Source organism: Rhineura floridana, chromosome 1 (assembly GCF_030035675.1).
Source record: "Rhineura floridana isolate rRhiFlo1 chromosome 1, rRhiFlo1.hap2, whole genome shotgun sequence".
Taxonomy (NCBI): domain Eukaryota; kingdom Metazoa; phylum Chordata; class Lepidosauria; order Squamata; family Rhineuridae; genus Rhineura; species Rhineura floridana.
The window spans coordinates 100,960,269-100,981,564 of record NC_084480.1 but is presented as its reverse complement, the minus strand read 5'-3'; the positions used below and the strand labels follow the sequence as shown (position 1 = coordinate 100,981,564).

Below are 21,296 nucleotides of genomic sequence, written 5' to 3'. Positions count from 1 at the left end.
CCCCATGCATTCAGCTAAATGTCTGAATAAAGCCTTATGGGTATTTAAACTTATGCCCTCTTCATGCGTTATGTGTGTAGGGCATAAGCATGATTGTAGAACAAAGCACAGAGCTGTGCTTTTACAATTGCATCTGACATAACAACTTTTCCCCCAAATAACCATATGTTGTGCACTGTGTGAATAGCAAGCACAACATGCAACAATCAATAGTCCTAATTGCATGGAGCTACTACATATGAGGAGGAGCTCACACACTGGGCTTTTTGCTCACCCAACTGCACATAACACATGGTTGGGGGGGACCACAATGTTGAGAGTGGAACTAAAATCATAGCCCTGCTCCTTCTCTGTTTTTGGGGTCACCAGTGTGGTGCTCTTGTGTACACGTGTGCCTGCAGAGGGATTTCTTGGAGCCTGCATGGCTCCTTCGCTCTTCCTCCCCTCATTGAAATTAGGCTTGAAACAAGCATTCGGTTGTAGGCAGTAGCTTAGGCTGCACTGTGCGCTTGCTTGGTTGCGGGTTGCATGTGGTGCACACAACAGTTTCTCTGGTTTGCAAATGTACTAACAGGCTCAAAAAAGTTTGGCAAATGTGCTCTACATAGTTGTGCCCTACACACAAGTAAGACATGGATATGGTTTGCACTGTGCCTTTTGTAGGAGTCCTGATTGCATGGAAAGAGCCTACATGTGGAGAACAGCCCCAGATCGCTCCAAGTGGACCTGATCCAAGCTACCTAACAGAATCCTGTGCCAATCAAATTGGCTCAATTTGGTTTGGGATCCAGGATTTGGCCAGAGTGGTTTCATAGTCTGAATACTCACACCTTCACTTCAGGAGTGGCTGGTAGAGTGGGTCACTATCACACATGGCCTCCCATCAGCTGCATCTCTGTGCTTGGTTGAGATGGCAGGAAGGCTGGCATGGTGCAGGTGCAGGATCACCTGATTGTCTCCACCGCTGCACTCACACCACATGACCTTCCTGCAACCTTCCCCCTCTCCATCCTCGTAAGCACAGCAGTGGCTGGTGTGAAACTTGTATGTGGTAGCACCCCTCCTCACTCCTTTACTTGAACACATGGATGGTGGTTGAGGGGACAGCAGGTGTGATCCTGATTTCTTCCCTCCTTGTTTTCAGTGAATACATGAAAATGTTTTTTGATGGCAGCTTTCCCAGCGATTCCATAGCGGTCCTGGTATGTGAGCTCATGTTTTTTGGTACCCATCTCTGACATTTTATACCTGACGACCACACAGGCTTTCAAAAGTGGTTCTGTGTTCTTGTGTATTTTAGTTTTTCTATCAGCATTGCTCATGACTACAAAGATGAATACTTTATGCTTTTTTTTTTCAGGAAGCAATTGAATCTAAGCTCCAGGTGCCATTACAGAACATTTAAGTGTATTGACCTTAGCAAATCCAGCATCTTTGATGCCAGGAAAGCAATTTGTATGAGATGAAGAGTTCCCAGTTCTTGATAAGAGGTGAGGAGGGGCTGCTTCTTGTATATGAATAATTTTTCACAGGAAAGTGAAATCTAACCATCCATTTTAGGTAGGTGAATTCTTTTAAAGTGTGGATATTCATTTTTTTTAAAGAGAGAGATTGAGAGAGGGGGGCACAAGTAAAAACCCTAAAGCTTTGTAAGTACACCGTCAAGAACATCTCAGGTTTAAGTGTAATGAAATAAAACAGAAAAAATCAGAAATGCACAAAACAACAATATTGTTTTTTTTTAGACCAGTTCTTTTAATTGGTTCCACCAATATTGATTTCAGTACTAGGATGTAAGAGTAGCACAGTATAACAGAAAATCTCCCCTACCCTTCAATTGCACATCATAGTGTCGTAGCACTAATCCTTCCTATGAGAGTGATAACAAAAGTAAAAGATTAATCTACTAGGATTATTTTCTCTATTCTCAGATTCATTTAGGTTTAATGAACAGTTGGATTTTTTTGGGTTCTGGTAAAAAAGTTGGGCTTTGACCCTGTCCCCTATTCCATATGGGTATCCAGGGCGAGGGCAAAGGATTAGACTGCCTGCTTGTCATCCTCCTCTTCCCTTTTCCATCATTTCTCCCTTTCTCTCACCTCTTCTCTTCCTTCGCCCTCTCTGTTTTTTTTAAAACTTTTTTTGCTGCAGCCTTAGAGGTAGCAGAGCTAGCGCTTCTTCACTCCCTCCTCCTCTCTGTCTTGCCTCACTCTGAGAAAGGGCAGAGGGGTTCCTTCTTCAGAGCCAGGCATTCTGGGTATGGTAGCCAGGAAAATGGCTCTGCCACTGTTGAAGGATGCCATGGCTTTCTAAACTTAATTTTGGTTTCTGTCCCAAAATATGAGACTGCTCTTCCTCAGATCAATGAAAGAAAGACTTGCATACAAAATATGCACTTTGTGATATTTTGGGTGTGTTGCAAAGATTACCCATGTGTTTTCTTTTGTTTTTATTGTGTTATTCTTTGAAAAATTCAAATTAAAAAAAGAAGAATGTGATGACAGAGCAAAATCTAGGTAGAGCAAAAGACCTGACCTACTGATTTCTCCCTAAAAAAAATTCCCCTTCCCATTAGGGATGGAATCCTCAGCCATCACCACTTCATTGCCGATCCACTCTGTGCCTGCCCAACCCCACCACCATGGAGAAGGAGAAGGCAGAGAGGAGGGCCTGTGGTGGTGGGGCAACCCTCTGATTCTCCAGGCCTTTGCCCCTGCAACAGGCTACACCTATTCACCACCACCAGTTTAGCTGCCACCACAACCTTTATCTTAGGCCCAAATACACCTTAGATGTGTGGGGATGTATGTGTGTGACTAACACTATTATGTAACTTTACACTCCCCTAGTAAAGTAACTGAGTCTCAGGCATGGGATGGAGAAAAACAAACAACTATTTATTAATGCAGTAAATAAATAATATTATAGAAGCTAGACTGCCTAAATAACTAAAATACCCATTCCCTCACTATCACTAACACTGTCCACTAAGCCCCCTTAAATCCTACCACTCTTAAACAAACCCTAACATTTCAGAAACAAATCCCTATTCAACTGATAAACTTACTCACGCCTTACCATAAACACATCAATAACAAACATATGTACAGGAGAACATCGCACCACCCCCGCCCTGGATGGAATGACAGAGTGGAGGCTGTGGCAACAGCCTACCTAGTAGGGCCAGATAGCGGAGAAGGAAGTGGAACAGGAAGAGGAGGCACCACGCCATGGGGCAAGTGACAGGCTGCAGGCTGGGATGGGTGAAAAATCCCAGTCCAATCCCATATGGTCCAATTCCAATCCCCCATGGTCAGAATGGCGGATTTTTAACCTTCTTAGCCTGCAGCCTGTTGCTTGCCCGGTGATGTGATGCCTCCTCTTCCTGTTCTTCCTCTGTGGTCTGGCCCTGCTCAGCAAGGCTGTTGTTGAGCCTCCACTCTATCAATCAACCTGGGGAGGGGGCTCCTATCCTGCCTCCTCCACCTTCATGGTACAGGGATGAGCAGGCACAGAGTGGATCAGCAGCGAATCAACAGCGGGTGGATTCCATCCCTACTTCCCAATGAAATCAATGTCTCTTAAACCTGTTTAACTTTGGATAGGATACATAGTTAACTATCTACATTTGCTGCATCAGTGATTGACAACATTTGGAGGCAGACCAACAACAACCCAATTTGTTCAGCTCATGGAAGGTGGCATTTTTGCAAAGGATCTCAGTACTATTTGTATGTAATATTCTGGGGGTTGCACGTCAGTATAAAGCATTTGTTTATTTTTATCTGCTACATCAAACTGGTGGTTGAGCATGCATTCTCCTGGCTACTTCGCACAGATTACCTGGCTCTGAAGAAGGACCCTGCTTAGCTCTGCCTCAGAATGAGGCAAGGTGAGGCAGCGAAGTAGAGGCAGAGAGTCTCACCTCACTGGATGCACAATGATGAAATAAGCGTGGGTGAGTGGATGGAGAGGCCAATTCCGTGCTCCCCTCATGTCCAACAGCTGTGGCAATTCTCTCATTCTGCTTCATTATTGGGCTGACCTTGGGATATCTGTATAGATTCCGCTGTCATCTTTGCTATTTTTTTATCTCTTCTTCCCCTGTTCCTTGCTATTTTTTTTTGATACAGCCTTATAATTTTCAATGAAAACACATACTTTGAGGGTTCTATAGGACAACATGATCACGACACATCACGAGTACATGATAGCATCAATCCTTCCAAATTGCTATGACTATTTCTATTTTAGAGTACTTTACAGTTTTTATTTTGAACATGGGAAAACCTAGTTTGTCAACCAGAAGAAGAAGATGATGTTGATGACAATGATAACAACAAACTTTTTTCCTTGTTCTGAGAGACGCAAAAAGAATAGACTCAGGATATGCGCCTTGTTGAGTGCGAAATACTTTGGGCTGCTTGGTTTTATGAAGGAACTAGAAAAGAATTGCCACAGAAAAATTAAAAGTGAAAAACAGGCTGGCACATTGAATAACATTCCCCAGAACAGCACAGAGAAGAAATAACAGAAGATGAGCTATTATAGATGTTATGCCAAAGGAATAGGCAGGCAGCCCTCATAAAGTGGCTATAATTCTCGAAGGAAATGAAAGTGTGTAGCTCCAAGTATCTAGTAATTTGGAGGCTAATTCTCCTTCAGACTGCAGGTCAGTGTTCCCAAAGTTTCACATGTATGAATCCAACTCTCAGAGGGCCAGATAATGATATGTCTGCGCAAAGGACACAGGAGATGACAATAGCTTCTCCCTTGCTCTCCGAAGTATAGGCTGAGAATGACTGCAGTTCTCATTTGAGTAACTGCTATTATCACTTCCAGTCTTTCTGCTAGCTTTGCAATAGCACACGGGAACAGAACAGTGGCACTAAAAAGCACATGGCCCAGAATCACAAGGCGACAGCATCCTTTTACAACTGAGTGTCCCGTGAGGTTCAACTTGCTCTGATGATACCCTGATCAGAATGTCACATCAGCACTCCATAGTAAAACTCAGTCTTATTGCTTTTTACAATTTAGAGTGTCTTACAATTCTTATTTTATTCAGTCTAGAGTCAGCGCTGACAGGTACGACTTTCCTCATTTCCTCATAGGTTGGGGACAAGGGGGCTGATTTTCAGTTGGATCGTGGCTGGGGAGGGAAAGGATAGGATAAACCTGCCTTCCCCATGTTCTGTGGTCCAGATGACCCCCCCATACCTGTAATTAAATAAAGAAAAAAAACAGATGTAGCTGCATACTACTTATTTCTTGTAATATGTAGTTTGGTCATGAGAAACACAGACTTGGGGTGGTGGTAGTGGTATCAGAGGTCCTTTGGTCTTTATTTACACACAGCTGCCATATTACTTACTGGCTTCATAGCTGAGCCTTTCATCTAACCAGCAGTCTGCCAAATGGCTTCTTTCCTTCTTTAAATGCTTCCTCAGCTTGAAGGCTCACTTTTGTAGGCTGACCTAGGAGCAGTCCACTTAGGAGGAAATGTAAATGAAGGGGTGCTGCATAAGAAAACACAGGCACTCTCTCACGGGATTAATTGACACCATGGATTCATTGTCATGGTGCTCAAACAGAATAGGGGAGATTTTTTTAAAAATCCCACTTGGTATCTGTATTGGACTTGGATTTGTTTTTATATATGCAAATGTTTTAACTGTTTTTACATATACATTTGTTCTGTATGGGTGATATTCTATGCTAGCTTACTCAGAGTAGACCCACTGAAGTTAATAGACATGACAGGTTCATTAATTTCAATGGGTCTACACTGAGTAGGACATAGTTGACAGCAGCCCTATGATTTTATTGTACTGTAAATTTTCTCATGGGAAGCAATTAACAAGTAAGTAAATATATATAAAATATGTTTCTTTTTTTTTAATAATTTTTATTCAAATTTTTCAAAAGACAAACAAAACAAAGTCAAAAAACATAACAATACAACAACAAAAATAAAAATAAAATAGTTGACTTCCGATTTGTCGCAGATCAGCTATAAGTATATAATATACATCAAACCTGTCCCTTAATGTATACATACAGGATCACTTTTCTCCATAGGCTGTCTTAGTTAATCGTCAAATCCCAATATCATCATTTTATTTTGATCTTTCAACAAAAAGTCTAAGAGAGGCTTCCATTCCTTAAGAAATGTATCTGTCGATTTTTCTCTAAGTAGACATGTCAATTTATCCATTTCTACTAAGGAAAAAATATGTTTCTGAAGGACTGCAATGCAAGCACACTAAAAAAAAGAAACCCTGGTGCATAGTTAGAGGATTTCATCCACCCCTATCTTCTCTTTTCAGTGTCTTGCTTACATGGAAGATTCTCGCCTGAATCAGAGTGGAGCTGATCAGATCCAGACAGATGGCAGGTCTTGTTGCAGCCCCTTGAGCAGCTGTCTCTGCTGACAAAGATATTCTGTGTCTCCTCAGCTGAAAGAACAGGAGAGGGTTGGCAAAGCCATTGAATATTTCATCTGACATGAAGCGACGGAGTGATTTTACAACTTATTTATGGTGATTAAATTAAGTAGGTTCCCCTTCGTGTATATTTTATCCGTTGCTTGACTTTCTTTGCTTCTGTTCTTGGCCCTCTTAGCCACACATAGATGCCTACATTGTGTACACACACACAAACTTGCACAGCACACATCAATCTCCAGGGCGGATGTTTGCCGTTAAGCCATTACCCAAGCAAGGAGGGAAATTATGGTGTTGTAGATTATGCTGATTCATAGGGTCGCCATAAGCCGTAATCGACTTAAAGGCACATAGCAACAACAACAACAGATTATGCTACGGTGGTTCCTCCCCCACCCCGACAATGCACTCAGCCTCTAGACATTTAAAAAGCACTCACAAGGTGCAGGGAAGTTCTGATGAAAAAAAGCTCTGACACTTGTGCACTGCTGCTTTGGCAATGTGGATCATGTTCCATCTGATCAAATAAGCCCTTCAGTCAGGAGTCAGAAGGTGGCACTCCTCTTTTGCCTGCTGCTGCAAGGTTTTAGCAGGCTCGGAATGAGAGCATTTCCTTCAGCCCAACCTCGATATGAGGCTACTGGCAATTTTGGTTGTGCACATTCATTCACATCCATATATGTCATGGCTCCCCCCCCCCCAGGAGGAAGTGGCAACTTTAAAAACTGGGAAGCTGTCTGCTTCTTCCCTCATGCTTTCCCCTGCCCCCTGCTGCTTTTGACTCGACACAGTCATGATATCTGCCAGCTGCTGAACAGATGTGCTGTAAGACTGGAAGTAACAGCTGCTTATTACAGAGTGACAGGGATGTTTTGTGGCTTCCTCATCCCCAGGCGTCCATTTTTGATTCCATTCTCAGCTATTCCTTCCATATTATTTATTACTTAGCCAGGGAGAAGAAAAGGATGTAAAAAGGGAGAAGAAAAATAATCTTCCTTCAGATAGGAGACTTGTTTAAGTGAAGCTCTGACACCTTTATAACACACAATTGTGTTTATTTTAATTTATACAGCAGTCTCCTTATTTCCCACGCCCTTCTATAACTAAGTACATATAACTGAAATAAGGCCTGTTCGTCCCCTCTTCTCCATGCCTTTGCTTCCTTTCCACTGCTGCCTTCCCCACATCAAATTTTAGATGGTAAGCTCCTTAGGGCAGGGACTTGTCCTGTTATATTTTTGTAAAGTGTCATGCACACTGATGGAAAAACAACTATAAATATGCATATAGTCAGGTGAACATCATGGCCTCAGCATGCAGAGGTAGAAATGAAGGTGGTTTAAGGGATTAGAAGAAAATGCTAAATGGGAAATGGTGGTTTAGTTAGTGAAGAGCTTAGTGAAGAGAGGTTATAAAAGGAAGATTGAATTATAGGAGATGGGCTCATCCACACTGGAGTTTAATGTGGATTTGAAGCTTCTTGTGCCTCTTTTTCTTTTGTGGCATCCACATGGCATCCTCCTTATTCTACTGGCAGCCTGCACTCCTCCCCCCCCATCTGGATTTTCCCGCATCTGTGGAGAATTTGATAAGGGAAGAAAATCCAGTATAAAACCACATTTTACCTGAGTGTAAAATTACTGAAGTGCATTGTGTGAGTGGCATTTTTTTTTACATGTCTGGTGATGCTTCACTGGGTGCCATCTATCCCCACACCTTTGCAGGTACAGGAGGCAGGGAAGGAAAAGGGGAAGAAAGGAAGTGGCAGCCTTTCATGCAGGTCACTCCAGATCTTTGCCTGAGTTGGAGAGAGACACGTATTTTTAATGGCTGCTTTGTGCAAATCTGGTATATCAAAAAACTTGTATTCGGGCACGTAAACAAATACCTGTGTATATGTCTACAGTGGACCTCAGTTTTCCTGGCTTGGAGGAATGCACACATTTAAAAACAATATTTCTGACTACTCTTTTGTGCAAATCTGGTATATCAAAAAACCATGTATTTCAAAAATAAAAATGTAAAAGGTGTACATGCACTAGTAAACAAATACCTATGCATATGCCCACTATGGCCCTCAGAATCAGAATTTATGGAGAATGGGGAAGTACTGATTTAGGGGAATGGTCAACAACACACAACATGAATATATCCCATCAAACATCACCCACCAATGTGGATGGGAAACATCGGTATAGATTTTGGTGGCATAAAATGGAAAATGCCCATGTGTGGATGAAAGTGTGTAAATGTGGACACAGAAAGTGAGCACACACATATGCATTAACACCCTAGTGTGGACATAGCTGTTGTTTGCGGAGACCAGTGAAGGATTGTTGCTGAATAGCTGGTCCGGATTACAGAGACATGGTCATACACTTCTTGTATTACATGCAAAATACTTACAACTTTGTTCTGTTACATGTTTGCATCTGACAAGCATGGTTTTCAGAGTTTCATAGCAGCTTGGGAGGTACCTGCTGAAATCCCAGACTTCCCAGCCCCTTGAAGCGTTATCATTTTATTGTGATAGATGTATACGGGGTTTTTTTTGTGACCAGCAAATATTGCATACTGTCTCTAGTCCAAGCAAGTGGTCAAACTGGGTAGAAATAAATGTTTTGGAGAGAGGAATCCTAGCTGTTCACTTCCTGACACCCATGCATTGATCAGAACTGGTGCATAGGGACTGACATTGGTACACTCCAACTTGTGAGGACTCTGCATGCACAATCTATACTCTGCAAAAATTGAGGCTGTAAATCATGCTTTCAGAGCCTCCATAGATTGGATGTAAATGTTATCATTGATATATGGAGGTAATGGGTACAAGCCCGTCTCTCCCCCCTCCCCCCATTCATTTCTATGCCATCTATAGCAGGCCTTGTACAATCATTATAACACACAATTCCTAGAAATGCAGTATAGAACCCTTTAAAATTTTGTATTTTTAATAGTTATTTATGGCAATTTTGGTAAAAGAGGTGATTTTCTACTTGATCACATATAGCTTATAAAGGAGGGATGAGGCACCTCAGGCCATGAGGATGAATGCAGCCTGCCAGGCATCTGTATCTATCTGACCCTTGGGACTCTATGTTGCCTTCCCCAAGCCATACCCCCTCTCCCCTGGTGACCAGCCCAGCCCACGTCTGCACCCTTCCTGAATGGTTCTCTGGCTTGAATGCAGAGGTTGGAAAAGTTACTTTTTTGAACTACAACTCCCATCAGCCCAATGCAGTGGCTGTGCTGGCTGTGCTGGCTGTGCTGATGGGAGTTGTAGTTTTAAAAAAGTAACTTTTCCAACTTCTGCTTGAATGGCACTTGAACTGTGACAATTCCTCATGTTTACCTGCGATGGAAGATTGAGAGACACACATTCTCTCTCTCTCTCTCTCTCTCTCTCTCTTTCTCTCTCTCTGTGCTTTTGTGGTACTGGTGAAAAAACCTCTGGGTAAAATGTGCTTACTGTTCAAAAACACATCAGTTGTTCAGCCTGCTTTTGCCTCTGGCCATGTGAACCACTGGCATATAGCCTTTGGAAACTGTCCATGCGTGAATGTGGCTTATGGGCTTAAACAGGACCCCTACCCCTACTTTAAATGATTGTGTGGCCTTCAAAAAGAAAAGAGGTATAAGACTGCCACAAACCCTTGTCGATTTCGATTCTCTCACTTTCTTATTTTTCCAATGTAAAATTCAGTTCTGGAGCAATTTACAGTGTTTGTTTTCTTTTAAAAATCCTCATGAAAATTCTTCTGTGTTTTGGTGCAAATTTCTCCTAAAGCACACATTTTTATATGCAGTTTGAGTAATGTACATATTTTTGCTAGCAATGACAGTATTTTGGTTCTCATGTTGTTTTTGAAAGTGCAAATATAAAAGATTCAGATGTAAATTTGAACCAAATTGAATTTATCCACCATCTCTAGCTGCAACCTTCCCCTCTAGCAATGCCTTGCTATATATCAAGAACCTTTGTTTTTATTTTGTTTTCCTTTGAAACATGCATGTGCCTTCCCTTCAGCACATTCTCCTTTTAGAAAAGAAACAAACAGGTAAACTGTCCCTAGGGATGGGGGAGAAATTCAACTCAATTTGCATTTACAGGCAAGCCTGCCTAATTTGCACTTTCCAAAACTATTTGCACTTCTGCAAGTTTTGTAATGTAGTTCTCCAGTCAAGTAATGTGAACAAAAATGAATATAGTAGGGTTAGATGTGCATAAAAATGCATGTATTAGTGACAACAGTATAGAAAAATGCATTATATAAGGGAATATTGCTTTGCAAAAATTTGCAAAATTGCAGACAAAAATGTGCATATTAGAAGAAATTTGCACTAAAATGCTGATAAAGTTTCATGAGGACTTTCTTTTTTTAAAATTGATGTGGAAATGGGAAAACATAAGAACAGATAAACAAGAAACTGAGAGAAATTTAAATGGACATATTCACTTAACCCTAACTGCCACCCTCCCACTGCAAGGTCTTCCACGCTACAGCAAGGCTTTCTCCCTCTATGATACGTATACAGTGCTCATGTTAATATTAGAAGAGGTGAGCTAGGGACCCTTTTAACACAAAGAAAAGTTACTTCCATTGCTTCTCACCATCCCGTCACCGCAGTATATCTGTACAGCCTAAGAGTATCAATTAACATCAAAGTAGCAGTGAGTCCCAGAGCTTGCAAGTACTATGTTAGCTATGAAAATCTCTTGGGAGGCTGTTACCACCTGAAGCTACAATCTTATACCCAGGTGTGTAGTCATCCAGGGTCTGGGGGGGGGGCTTAGACCCCTTCCTTTTTTGGAAGCCAGGTCCCAGCAGGGTCCCTGTGTCTCCAGTATCCTATGAGCCAATCAACATGAAATGGGAGTGTGTTAGCCACTGATAAGAGTCTTCTAACATGTCCTTGTCCTTTCCTGCTGATTGGAGCCAATCAGAGTGAAAGGAGGTGCGTCAGCCACTGAGAAGACTCTTTTCACTGGGTAACACTCTCCCTTTTCATGCTTATTGGGCTCCTAGGGATGTCTGTTGTGGTGGTAGACGGCATTATCAAGGATCTCATTCTCAACCCAGGAGCAAAAAAATAAAAATAAAAATGTGTGTGTGTGGCTGTGACTATCATGAAGGGACCCTTCACTTCTGAATTTGCCACTACGCTACTGCTTATACCCACTTTTCTGGGAGTAAGGCCCAATGAACTCAATGGGACCTACTTCTAAGTCAGGTGTGGGAAACGTTTGGCCCTCTAGATGTTGCTGAACTACAACCCCCATTAGCCCCAAGAAGCATGCCCAATGGCCAGGGATGATAGGAGTTGTAATTCAGCAACTTCTGGAGGCCCAAAGGTTCCTCACATCAGTTTTAAGTGGATGCGTATAGGATTGCACTGTAAAACTCCTTGTCAGAGGCCTTGCTTTGAGCAATGGTGCAGTTAGGTAATTTCAGATTCTGGATGTAATGGTTTTACACCCCACCCCCACTCTTTAGATGGTAATATGAATTACTTCACTTACTTCAAAATGTGGTAAGGCAGCTCTGTTGCGTTTGGGAGGCCTTCTGCTTATTCTTATCAGGGCCATGAACCTCTGCATCACATTCCTACCCTGACAGCACCACTGCCTGCTGGTCTAGAACTTGGGCATCATTTCCCTGAAAATAAATTCAGATGAATCCTCCATAGCCAAGAAGTGTGATGGAATCCCTGCCATCAATTTAAAAGTAGTAGGGATTGACTGTGGCTTGGCAACTGACATACAGAGCTAATCTGCTAAGCTTATGTCACAACTAAACCTCTCCATAAATTTTCACAGGCTTCCCTTGCGCAGTCATAATCTTCTTCATATTTGAGGTTAGGCACTGAGAATGTAAATATTGGATCCAGAGCTTTTTTTTTTTTTTAAAGGTACCACATCAAAAAAATTACCCAGGACAATGGAATAAGCACGACCCTGAGTTGAGAATATGATTCTGTGAAAATTGTGCTGAAAAGAGCAATCATAAACTGGTCAGTTTATTTGAAGGCAATAAGTGGAAAGAGACACCAAAAGGGTGATAGAGGAAGTAGTAATACATTGCTGATGGGGCTTGTCCCTCATAAAAGATGCAAGGTTGGAAGGATAGTCACAGACAGTAAACTACAGCAGATTTCCAGTATTGAACACATATGTCAACTGAACTTTTCCCCCATTAAACCTTTTGCTGATGAATCCATTTTATGCTGATGCTTCCCACCATCACTTCATGCATTCCTGTACTCCTTTTGCTTCCTGACTACCGTGTCTTTATTTTTTCAGGATTTCTTTTGTTTTAAAAAAGTGTTTTCAACTTCACCTCAATATACAAACCACGTACAATTAAGCATATAGTTTAGTCAGTGTTGAATGTTTGTCCATTTTTGTGTGGATCAGTAGTAGAGTACAATTGTTGCATCTAGATTGGAAGTGTCTCTGTAACACTTGGATCTTCCAAACAGACCCTTTAAAACTTCACCAGCTGTAACTGAAGCAGATGTGGCTTGTGCAGTGATGCTGACAGTAGTGTATGGTGCTACGTACAGTACATAACATGCATGCATCATGTGGTACTATGCTGAGCAGGGACTGAGTGAGAGTTGGGCATGTCCTTACTGGCAGATGATGCTTGGTGGCTGTGGAGTATCAGTGACCATAATGTCCAGAAACAGTGGAGGCTGGTCCATTAGAGTGAATGGGGCACTGCCCCACCAACCTGAGTCTATCCTCAGTCAGCCCCAACCTGCCTGCCTGCCTGCCTGCCTGCTTACATCTAGTCTAGAGGGTCACACTGGCTTTCAGATTCTTCCTTTTTAGTCTCAGTGTTGCTTTTGTAGAACTCATCAGGAAAGAGGATGAGGAGAAAACTAGAATTAGTTGGCTCTGCCTGTCATTGGCTCTGGCTTCACCCCCACCAGCCGCCACTGGCTAGCAACTTACTGAAAACCACACCTAAACCACTAACTTAAAACCACTGCTAAGCATTACAAGCCTGAAATTAAAAGTTTTAAGTAAGGAACTCAAATTATAAGACTCTTGATAAAATGGTGAACTGCCAAATTAGCTCAGAATTTGTAGCAAATACTGATGACTACCAAAAGGCATTCTTGAGTTGTGCTTGATGATTTTGCTACTTAAATAACTTTGTAAAGCTCCCTGTTCACTTTGTAGTTTCAGTCTATGATATGTGAAAATGCTTAAATATTCTCCTGAAGCAGTAATGGGAATGGAAGATACACCTCAGTAGAGATCCTTCAGAAACTACTTTAAAAAAACAACAGAATGGAGTGATTGGCTAACAGTGCAATCCAAACCCAGAGCAAGTGGAGTTTGGCATATGTAGATCTTGGGCTGTCCCGGCTGTCCCTTTTAAGGGTCTTTTACTTGTGTAAGTTCCGCTGACTGAAGTTCCACTGGCTGTGCCCCAGCTGAGTCAGCATAGCTGCAGCTCAGCCAGGTTGAGGGATTTACACCAGTGTAGCCCCAGGTATGTTGGCTCAGCTGGGGCTCAGCGGGTGGAACTTAAGCCAGCAGAATTTACACCAGTGTAAGTCCCCCAAAAGGGGCATTCTGGGGTTTGGCAGGCAAGGAGAGACTTGCACCTATTCCAAACCATGTTCAAGCTCATTCATGTGACCTAGGGCCTAATGCTCAAGCCCTGCCTCACACCTACCTCCCACCTCAGAGGCTCCTGAATTGAATTTATAATAGCAGTAACTTATGGTGACCTATAGTTAGAATTGCTCCACAACTCAACCATTTTCCGTTGGTGTTCAAGGCATCTTGGAATCATTCAAGGCATCTTGTTTTCAATTTCTTATTTTAAATTTCTATAACCTGCCCTGGAACCTACTGGTGAAAGCCAGGCAATACATATCATCGTCATCTTGGGATATTTATTCTTTCACTATTAGGTGTTGTGGAACAAGCTAAGAGGGTATGGTGCTGTTGTGCTACGGCAATTGTGCTATATGAACCCACCTATGTCACATCCAAATCCAAGGCTCTATCCAGTAGTCCCTTTTTCATTCATTTCATTATGGCTGCTTTTAATGATATGCAGAACAGGCCATTAATACAATTTGAGGATTTAACTAAATTCAATGGAACTATGCTAGTTTTAACCAGACGTGAACTCATTCCTGGTGAACAAGTTCATTAGGTATTTCAATAACCTGAACTCAAGATCTGGAGACCTGAAGCAGCAATTGCTATGGTGGAATGAGATAATTTTGTTTGTAAAAGAACATTGTTGGAAATATATTTCTGGCTGCAAACAACAACAGCTTAAAAATCCCACTTAGACTAGGAAGCTGCTACAGGAGTGAAACTCCTTTTCTGGCTAAAAGGGCTATGTTTTTCCTATGCAAATGTAGTAAAGCCCAGAAATTAGCAATGACTGCTAAATTAACACACTCGAAGAGCTTGGCTGGTTCTAATAGGCAGTCAAATGGTCTTGTTACATTGTAATGGTGCCAAGCTAATTGAAGTGATTACTGTTGCTCATGAGCAGCCCTTTTGAAGTAGAAGTCTTTGAAATTATCCATAGACGTTAAATGTCAGACAGCATTGTGTAATTATACTTTGTAAATGCTGCATGTCATAAGGCATCACAGGTAATTGAGGTTTACAGAGAAGAGCTTTATCTAAACCTAATTGGGCATCAACTCTTTGTCACTCTTTCTAAACCTAATTGGGCATCAACTTTGTTACCAAGGGACACTCTGAGCGTCATATCAGCCCTCTCTGACATAGTCATCAGATGGGAGCAACAGATAAGCAGAAAACCTGATCCTTCAGCCCCAGAAATTTCTCAGTCTGTCACCAAATTTTCTCCTAAGAGCTGCTCAGGATTTGATGCAGGAGATCTATCTTTGATTGGTAGCAGGACTACCCGTGGAATAATAACAACAAAGAACATGAGCATTTCCCTCCTGGAATATTACTGGAATGTACAATGACTGCAGATGTACTACATTGTATGGGATTCTACATGTGGTCACCAGAAAATCATATCTTTCAAGCCCCCGGCCCCCAAATAGGGAATGAGTAGCCCTCAGACTATTTTCCAGTTGTTTTTAATTTTCAAAGTGAATTACACTTTATATCTTATTTCTTCTCACCAGATTGCTTTGAGGCAAGTTGGGCTGAAAGAACTTTCTGGAAGGTCAGTTAGGCAGGCTTGCTGAGACTTCCTTGTGAATGTAATGGAGGAGTAAAGATTTCAACTTGAATGCCATCAGCAAAAGGCACATCATGCTAGACATACTTTGGGAGAGTGTGGAATATGCTAAGCAGTTAAGGTGAGGCTTTCAAAAAGTTGCAATGAAAGGTAAGTAGCTGCTGGGCATGGCCAACCTGCAATCTACCTAGGTAGCCTACCAATTTATGATCAAGAAAGGCAGGGAATATTGTATCTATAGTGGGTGAGCCAAGGCAGGAGAAAAAAATGATCCAAGACCTAGATTGTCTGCTGAAGGCAATAGGCAGCCCCATGTAACATACTGAGTCTATGTGTGGACATGCGGGGGAAAAGTAAATAATAAGTTGTTACAGAGAGGCAGATATGACTCTGCTGAGGTGCATTACAAGCAATCCTGTTTGTGAAACTCCGAAAATCTTGAGGCAAGTTCAAATGTGGACTGAAGTGCTGATGACATCACTTGGGCTGGCCAGCCGAGTACATTGTTGAAGTGACTCATAGCTGAAAGTAATATCTGCATGTTCTAGGTCAGGGGTGGGCAGTAGAGTGGGATGTATTGGTAGATCTCTGGGTGATTTGCAGGAGACCAGCTAGAGTTTCTGACTTCTTTATAAAGAGTCCATTTCAATACAGGGGTGGAATTTGGAGGGAAGGGGACATAAGGAAGCCTGACCTATGTAATTATTATCTTGGAGTCTCAGTATTTCATATTCTGGTTGTGCTAGGTTCTGAGTACTAACCTTCTAGCTGTGTTAGGTTAACAGAAAAGAGACATTTTTAGAAAATTAAATTTTCAATTAAAAGTTTATTTTATGTTAACACACACACACACAACAGGGTTCTTTTTTTTTTTTTTTTTTTTTTTCAATAATTTTTATTCAGATTTTCATAAAACACACAAGACAAAATCATAAAACATTCAAAGACAAAAAACAAAATCAAAAATAGTTAAACAAAAAGAAAAAAAGAAAAAAAAAAACAAAAATAAAAAATAAAGAGTAAAATATTGACTTCCCATTTGTCAAAGATCAAATCAGTTATAAGTCTATAATATATAACAATCCTGTCTCTTAAGTCATATTATAAAATCACTTTCCTCCAGTAGTTATCTTACTTAATCATCAAATCTCATATACATTACTTTATTCTTTCCACAAAAAGTCAAAGAGAGGTTTCAATTCTTTAAGAAATATATCTATCAATTTTTTTTTTTCCAGATAAGCATATCGATTAATCCATCTCATTACTAATTATGATAATCTTATTGTCATAACCATAGTCAAAATAAACATTTCAATTAATCCATCACATCAGAATCTGTTAGGTTCAGTAATTTCAGTAGCCATTGTTCTATTATCTCTATTAGTTCCATTTTCCGTCTTCCATCTTCAGTAGTCTTGTTAAGTCCAGTAATTTCAATATCCAATCTTCCATTATCAGTATTCCATAATAATCTTGCTGTCAAAGCCATAGTCATATAGTAAGAGTCTGATGGGAATTACCTCTATCCCAAATATTTTCTTGCCATCCATTCTGAATAGGTTGCTGAAATACTGCTGTAAAATCATATCTCTGTTCTTTTTTTCAAAATACACTGGGTCATCTCTTAAAAGTTTTTCCATTGTCACATGGCTGCAGTTAATTCCATAGATTTTCTCTATATTGGGCTCCATCACATCATTCCAGTCCAGAAGATTATCCATACCATTGATAACTTTATCTCTAGAATCTTCATTAATTTCTTCAGAGATAACATTGAGTTCCAAACAATAGATTTTATTTCTAAAGTCCATAGACTCCAAATCTTGTTCCTGTTCCACGTTTGTTCCAATCTCCGGGATCTCCTCTCTCACAGGGACCCCTGTTCCAGTCTCCAGGGTCACCTCTCTCACAGGGACCCCTGTTCCAATCTCCGGGGTCTCCTCTCTCACAGGGACCCCTTCCAGGGTCACCTCTCTCACAGGGACCCTTATATCTTTAATCTCCTGCTTCATTTTACTCAATTCAATTTTCATTATCTCAATCTCATCCATTATTTTCTGAAACATAGTTATTTCCAGATTCTCAGCCACTTTCTTAATTGCCATTTTAAAAGAAAAATATAGGAAAACCACTTCTTATTTCAGCAACAATTGGGTTAATACTCCAAACTTGGTGACATCACAGTATAAACAGAGCAGACAGCCTTATCTCTCCATAGTTAAGTAAACAAAATGCAGTTCCCAGGAACGAAACAATTAATGGCAATCGTCAAGAAACAGATTCGTCAAAATAAAATAGACCAAAAAGAGAGTAGTCTCAAAACAGTATAATATTTTTCAAAATAAAAATCTGGAATAGAAATCCCTCTTCTGTGTATATCTTTAGAATGCAAATCCAGGACAGCTTTTTGCAACAAAAACAGAGATAAGCTATTAATTAGTGCGTAGCAGAGAGAAGTTATGGCTCCCCAGTGAGATGTCAAAAACCGATCAATCTGGCAAATCTCTTTTAAACAGCAACAATTTAAGTCAAGTAAAAGAAAAATATAGAAAGAAGGGTGCTTGCCTGTTAGTGCGTTCTCTCTTAGAAGATAAGATGAACGTTCGCTTTAACAGATAGAGCTTGCTGTTGAAAATCCGTCCCACCTTCGTCGGCTGGACCTCGTCCCATAAATTAATGAGATCTGGTCGTCCCAACAAAAATAGGCTTTGAGGTTAATCTCTTCGTTTCTCCCTACCCGGGAGAAGTTTAATCAGTCAAAAAAAAAAGAAAAAACTGACTGATATATCTGAATAAGCTTCTTTTGAGGCAGGAGCCCGTCTCAAAAGCAGGCACAGGCTAAGTCACCCTTCCCGGAAGTCACACAACAGGGTTCTGAATGCCTGATATGTTATCATGTATGAATTGCCTCTTGGCCTAGGTACTTAACATCTATGAGAACCACAATTTGACAAAATGTGTTGAGTGCCTTATATCATCTGTAGGGAGCCTAACTTCTCCTTGGGCTAAAATTTCACCCTTTTATTGGGAAGTATCAATTGTGTACCTATCTTTTTGTTTCTTGCTATGTATCAACTGCCTCCAACAGATGTCCTTCACTAAGGGCAATGGGGCTCCCTCCTCTTGGCTCAGTGTTGGCCGGCACACTTCAGTGGCCACATTGTTTTGTGTTAGTATTGATATGTTTACCATCCTGGGCTCCTTTGGAGGAAGGTGCAGGATAAAAATTAATAAATAAATACAACAATAAAATACCTTCATTCATATATATCAATTGATCCAATTAAAGTCCATAGAATTAAATCAAACCGAATGTTTCAGATTCATCATGATCTCCAGTTCATAGTCATCCATAAAGCAAGCTTATGGGACTGATCATTGTTATTTTCAACTTTACAGTTTCTAAACTGTAAGAAAATTTCCCCAAAGTTTGTTTTATACTTTTAAAAATTGTAACCTCCAGCCAAGTAATGAGTACAAAAATGCATTTATTGGGGTAAAGTGTCCATAAAAATACATATTAGTAAAAATAACACACACACATACATTATATTAGGGGTTATTGGTTTGTAAAAATGTGTATGTTAGGCAAAAATGCTGATGAATTTGCAAAAAAAAAGCAAACTGGTGTGGAAAATTGAATTTAAGATTGAAATAATGAGAAACTGAAATTGACAGACTTCCGTAATAACCTGTAATTTGCCTTTTGTTTTTATGTCTCAATAAAAATTCAGTTTCTGGAAAAGCTTAAGATCACCATCCCCAGGGCTTTTTCCAGTGTGTGTGAAAGTAAATACTTTAAATAAATAGACAAACTAACATAGGAGAATATTTCTGAGTGGTTGTGAGACCTAGGTAGGGTAGACTTGGCCTCTGAACAGTTTGTATTCTCAGGGCTCATCTGTATGGTGATTTAGTGTGTATTTGGTGCTACTCACATGTCCTTTTAATTCTAATGGTTCACATGATGTTAATGGCAAACAGAAGCTATCAAGCAGTTTCCCCACTGTAAATCCGTACTAACCCAATCCTCTGGATTGGGAAGGAAAGGGAAGGAAAAACCATCTTCCCACTGTATCTCTAGGGCTTGCAGATGCTTTGCTCCGATGCTTTTAGGTGAGTGTGTCAATCATTCCCCTCTCCACGCCCACTCCTTTCTCCCTTCTTTCATTTCCTGGGGGCTGACAAACAACTTCTGGCTGTTCTCCCCCATTCTGCAAGCCTTTTTTATGTTGTTGCAAATGGTGCCTTATTTTTCTTTTCCCTCTAACTTGTTCACAAAAGCATAACCCTGCTCAAACAAAGATTTGTATTTCAGCTGTATTGTACCAGTGAAAATACTAATAATCACACTTCCAGGTTGTTGGTTTTTAAAATGAAACTAACTGGTAGAACAAACTGAGCATGCTTGGTTGCCAGGTAACCAGAGGGAGTGGAAATGTTAAATTAGAGGGCATGGTCATTAGGAAACTGCTTGATTGGTCCTTCCCCTCAGTGTGAATAGAAAACACCTTGCTTGCAGCTGGCATTGAGCCCTTACTGTGGATGGTGGAAATAGAAATTGAGGGGAAAACAGCATTTTTAGTATGAAGTAATGCTCCCATGTGGATAAGCCCTAAGTCTCTACCCTACTGTCATTTCTCAATAGGTAGACCTATTGAGGTAAGGTGCCTTCTCTGAGTAGACCTGGCACCCAGAGAAATGGATTTCCATCCACCACTGAAACTCTCAATTCTTGCCTTCACCCCCTGTAGTCCTTAATTAACTGTACTGCTGTTACAATCAACAGCCCCCCCACTGCATTATCCTACCCCCAAAAAAACAAAGATGACAACACTTGGCTACAATTCAGATTTGTCATATGCTTCTTCAACTGCTCACAGGGTGTTCTCACCCAGAATCATGAGACCCTAGCTCAGGAGGGTCTGGCCACTGCCCATGTCCCTATGGGAAGCTCTGAAGCCTGATGGGGGATGGTGGTGTGAGGGGCCTGGCAGCTAGCCAATGCAAGGGTCAGCTGTGGACTCTTTCCCTAGCAAAATGGGCATAACCACCAGTGGTTCGTGGCACATCCCTCATCTCCCATCAGCCATGTTGCTGTGACATCCAAGGAGAGGGGTGAGGGGGCAGCCAATCCAGCACTCCTACCAGGTCACCTGCAGTTTGCAGAACACACTGCTGCCTTGCCCCTCTGCCTCTCAGTACACCCCAGCAACACGGGTGATGGGAGGTCAGGTAAGTATTTATGTGTATCGTAGCTGGGCCATAGTTCAGTGGTAGAGCATCTGCTTTGCATGCAGAAGGTCCCTGGTTCAATCCATGGCATCCCCAGGTAAGGCAGGGAAAGGCTTCCTGCTTGAAATCCTGGAAAGTTGCTGGCAGTCAGCATGGACCATAATGATTTAGATGGGCCAATGGTCTGCCTCGGTATAAGGCAACTTCCTGTGTTTCTATATTCCTATGTTCACAAATGTTCTAGTTACTGGTCCAGATCTGCTGGGTAGACAGTAGTAGCCTATCCTCTGGCAGAATCGACTGGGACTAAAGTGGAAAGAGGTCCGCCTAGCAGTTGAGCTAAATTCTCCATTTATGTTTTGGAAAGGCTTTTCCCCTGATCACAAATAAATAGTATGCAACAAATATGGTA

The 21,296-nt window shown here is 41.2% G+C and overlaps 1 long non-coding RNA gene across 3 annotated transcripts in view; it reads left to right on the top strand.

Annotated features, from left to right (window-relative positions):
* The window catches only part of LOC133377866 (uncharacterized), a 93,134-nt gene extending 84,696 nt beyond the window's left edge, over positions 1-8,438 (top strand). For all 3 annotated transcript variants that reach the window (XR_009760821.1, XR_009760820.1, XR_009760819.1), the window contains 2 exons: positions 1,361-1,490; positions 6,330-8,438. This is a non-coding gene — a long non-coding RNA (uncharacterized LOC133377866). The remainder of the gene's footprint in view (positions 1-1,360; positions 1,491-6,329) is intronic.
* Positions 8,439-21,296: the final 12,858 nt, after the last annotated feature.